General features: G+C 42.6%; 1 long non-coding RNA gene across 1 annotated transcript; it reads left to right on the top strand.

The window, feature by feature from the left end:
* Positions 1-692: 692 nt before the first annotated feature.
* Positions 693-2955, top strand: LOC307116885. The gene is made up of 3 exons (XR_013815344.1): positions 693-769; positions 968-1028; positions 1112-2955. It is a non-coding gene; the product is annotated as an uncharacterized lncRNA (long non-coding RNA).
* Positions 2956-4942: the final 1987 nt, after the last annotated feature.

The raw sequence follows: 4942 nt of genomic DNA on the forward strand, positions 1-4942 counted from the left end.
AATAAACCTTTATTATTTACAGCCCATACATAATGATGTCTGGCTCACACATCCTGTTCTACTTCCTGTTACGGGTCAGAACGTCTTGGGCTTTTTCGCCAGTGTATAGTGTAAATGCAAATATCGAATACGGGTCGCTTTTAAAAGATGATGTAAGCGGGTCGTCAAAAAAAATCAGATGTAGTCACCAAATCGGAATTGTGCATCAAGACCTGCAGTGTAAATGCGGCCTTATTTACATGGTCTTGGAAGACGCTTTGGCCTGTCAATTCATAAGAGAAACCAATGGGTCACTGTCCCTGCATGATGGGCCAGTTTGTGGCAAACAATAAATAAATAACCTTGTATCGGCCCCAAAGTGCGTCGGTATGCCAGATTACCAGTCCAGCCCTGTTAGTCACTGAGTTTTAAGGTACTACATATTTTTGTACATTTGCTTTTGGAAAAAAGTGCTAAACAAATCAAACTGACCCGCCGACATTCCATCTAGATTCACATCTATTCAAACACAGAGTGAAAGCAAGTCTTTCTGAATGCAGGAGTACACAAGGAAACTATCAGTTCAAATACCAAATATCTTGATGTCACATGAAAAATTTAAAACTGGTTTAAGCTATTGTTGAGAAATTACTTATACTTCCAGTAAAGATCCACCCACAGTTAATAAAAGCACTGATGAGACTGTGAGAGCTGCAGTTCAGCATCACTGTATTGAGCTGCTGAAGAGAGAATCTCCCTGAGTTTGCTCTGCAGCAGCATCTGACCTCAGGTAAAGTTACTTATGTTTCACCAGCTTTTGATGGATCTAAATTATTTTGTAAAGTTTTCCTGTTTCTTATATTCTGTACAATTTCCCTGTGCATGTTATAGTTGTTTTACAAATGTGCACAACAAAGAAAGAATAAAATATGACAAAATATATTAAACACATTTCATGTGTCTGTATGTTTTATATGTGTGTGTGCAGGTGCCGTTCGTCACAATGAGGTTTCTGATCTCACTGTGTGTGTCGCTACTGCTGATTAATGGTGAGTGTTTTATAATCTTTCATTTAAAAATAGTTGAATGTGTTCCTATTAATAAATAATTATGCTTTAACTGTATTTATCAGGTGAAAGAACCTATGGACAAACAACAGCAACAGGTACAATCATTCTTTCATTTCATCTAATCTTCAAATCATCCTTTGTAGTAAACATGATTCATATGGTGAAAGAGTTTTCCTATTGATACAAAACCTTATCATGATATTTTAGCACAAATTGATATCCACACACTGCAAAAAATTATTTAAATTTTACAGTAAAAGACTGCAAATGTGACCGTAAAAACTTCTTAATTTGTTAGCAGTAATTCCTTATACTGGAAAAACTATATTAGATCTAACCTTACATTTCAGTAAATACTGAAAAAAGAACAAATCTTCTTATAATTTAATTTAATTATAGTTTTTGTCAGTTATTTACATTAGGATTTTATCTTACATACTTTGTTGTTTATGCATTATTTTAGTGTTGTGTGTTACCATGATGGTGTTTTGTGTTTGTGTGTATGACACTGCATGCACCTTCTTTAGTATTTACCTCAGCTTGTGTAAAAGCTCTTTCCTTCTCTTTACCACTAGTGTTATTATGGTGGATGTCAGTATGTGTATAATGTAGAAAACAGCCTGGTTTTAGTATCTGTGTACTTGCTAATTCGGCAGAAAAAGGTGTTTGGATTTACCAATTCTTTTAATGTTTGTTTGTTTGTTTGTTTGTTTGTTTGTTTTTAATTACAGTTTTAAATTGTAAAATGTACAGGTTTGTTACCACCTCCCCTTGTAGGGTAGAGGAGAAAAATTAAAAATTAAGAATTTCAATAAATAAAAAATAAATTAAACGCTTCAGACACCCAGTCTCCTGTCCCAGCACTATAAAACAAAACACAATCTTGCTAAAATCAACCATACAAATTATTTGGGAACATAGGAAAAGAGTAACAAAGAACCTAAATATCTTTACATGGAAGGAATAGTTAACTTCAGGAGAGGGAAATGCCAGAATAACTAAAAAAGAAGTCCAACTGTTTTAGTAAACTAAACATAAACACAAAATAAAGATGCAAACAAAAGACATGAAACTAAAATGAACTTCTCTCTCAGCACAGACAGGAGAAATATATATACAAAATAAATGGCGCTCTCTTCCCTACAGCTTCCTTAATGCCACGTATATACTTCCAAACAATGGATCTTTTTATTCAAATTTAATTTGGACTTAATAGCATTTACACTATAATAATAGTTAGCGCCTTACCCAAGCTTAAGGTCGCTGTACAAGAAAATAACACACTGGGCCTACACAGCATCAAACATAAACATCAATATAGAACATAGATATACATATACACATATTAAAAAACAAAACAGCAGAACACTAAACAGAGGAGGGTTGGAAATACTGTAGGAAAATGTGTTTTTAATTGAGATTTGAATGAGGAAATAGTAGCAGTGTCATGCAGAGTAAGAGGGAGAGAATTCCAGAGTTTCAGACCCACAGCACTGAACGATCTACCACCCATTGTTGAAAGATGGAAACGAGGTACAGTAAGCAGTTGTAAGTCCGATGACCGGAGAGAACGAGGAGGAGAATAATAGTTCAGAAGTTGAGATAAATAATGGGGAGCCTTGAGGGACACCCTGAGAGAGAGTGCATGGAGAAGATTTAAAGTTATGAATAGTAATAAAAAAATGTCTATCAGTAAGATATGATATAAATCACGATAAAGCACTACCCGTGATGCCAATAGCTGACAGCCGTGAGGTAAGTATGTGATGTAATACAGTGTCAGAGGCAGCTGTTAAGTCAAGCATGATGAGAACAGTAAGACAACCAGAATCAGCAGACACTAGCAGGTCATTGGTAATTTTTACCAATGCTGTTTCAGTGCTGTGGCCTGATCGAAAGCCAGGATAAAAAAAATGTATAAAAAAAAAGAGTGACTGCAACTGTTTTAATGATAGTGGGACAGACCCAGAAGAAAAAGAACAGTTGATCAGATGAGCAATAGGAGATGAGATTACAGATTACAGTTTTTAAGAAGTGAGGTAGGCACTGAATCTAACTGACAAGTAGATGAGCTAGCTTGAACAATTAGGTCATTAACAGAGGATGGACTGGTGTGAGTAAAGCTAGAGAGGATGTATTTTATGGGCTGAGGTGAGGACCAGTTAGTGGAGACTTCTGATGAGTTAGATGAAAATGTTTCAATGATAGATTTTATCGTATTTACCAACAAGTAGAGCCAGTAATAAGATGCGATGATGGTTGATTAAGTTTGTTAACAGTTGAAAATAACGTCTTAGGAGACTTTTAGCAGTGGTAATTATGGAAAAATTAGCAGTATGGAACTATTTGGTGTCAAAATATGGAACACCAAAAGGGCCAAAATCTGTATACATTTTTCCCTCTCTCACTACCCTCTGTCCTGCACGCATGAGGGTAGTCCTGACCCAGGGGTTATGCAGGAACTGCTCCCTGGGTCAGGCGATGTCCACACTAGTGGTCCAGGAACCTGGGGTTAAACCTGGCAGATATGCGTGAGTCCGACTAATTTCGATTCCTCAACGCCCCTGACTGTCAGACTGGCCTCTTCGGCGACGCCATCGAGAACCTTGCCCAGCAGTTCTCGGTGGCCCAGAAGCAGACAGAGGTGGTTTAAATTTTTTTTTTTTAAAGTCCTGATTCGCAGCGCCTCTGCCTGCTTATCGCAGAGGGCGCCCCCCTTCGTCCGCCTCCGTTCCTGCGAAACCCAGGCAACAGCCTCCATCTAGGAAGCAGGGTGCCGGACCTAAGGGAGGCGCCCAACCCGCTCAGGGCCTCGCTATTCTACAAGCAAGCGTAAGGGCAAGCGGCCCTGAGATGGGCAGCCCAGGGTGAACAGGAGCTGCTCTGAGGGAGTGGGTGTCCGCACACCTTCCCCACCCCCCGGAGGAGGACCGGGGGTCCCCGACTGGTGTCAATACTCTGCCCACATTTTCAGCTGAGTTTTCCTCTCTCCCTGGGCACCAAGAGAGCCAGGTTGGCAGTGTGCGACGCCCCCGGGCCTTGCCACTCCTTTCCTCCCCTCCCCTCGCAAGGGGGCAGCAGTGTGCGGCTTGAGGATGCCTCCAGGCCTTCTCACCCACACTCTGCCCCACCCTGGAATACTCAGACAACACCCCAGGCCGCCTCCGGGCCTCCCGAGTCGGGTCTGTCTGTTCCACCTCGCTGCCCCACCTCGGGTACGTCTGTGGTGCCGTTGGTCCCGCTTGTTCGGTCTCTGGGGGCTTGGCAACAGCTCCCCAGGCCGTCTCGCTGGCTCATCCATACCATCAGACTCAGCTGCGCGATTCAGTTCGCCTACCGGCCTCCCAAGTACAGGGGCATCCTCTTTGCCTCCGTGTGAAGCAGCGATGCTCAGGTCTTGCGGTCAGAGATCGATGTCCTACTGGCGAAGGACGTGGTAGAGCCGGTTCCTCCAGCCGATATGAAGTCGGGTTCTACAGCCCCTACTTCATTATACCCAAGAAAGGTGGTGGGTTACGGCCAATCTTGGACCTGCGTATCCTGAATCGGGCGAGTCTGGTCGGTGTTGAACTGCTTGAATTCGTTCAATGGCAGGACAGCGGTCCCACTGAAACTCTTTCGGTCCCACTGGCCGATTCCCCTGAGGAAGGACCTTCTTTCTCAGGGACGGGGCACTCTATGGCACCCACGTCCAGACCTCTGGAAACTCCATGTCTGGTCCTGGAACGGGACGCGGAGGTTCTAGGTGGACTACCACAGCCCCCTCTACGAGGCGCCTCTACGCTTTGAAGTGGAACCTGTTCGTTGAATGGTGCTCTTCCCACCGGGAAGACCCCTGAAGGTGTTCGGTTAGTGTCGTGCTTTCTTTCCTGCAAGACGGGCTGGAGCGAAGG

Source organism: Gobio gobio, assembly GCF_949357685.1.
Source record: "Gobio gobio genome assembly, chromosome: 20".
Classification (NCBI taxonomy): Eukaryota; Metazoa; Chordata; class Actinopteri; order Cypriniformes; family Gobionidae; genus Gobio; species Gobio gobio.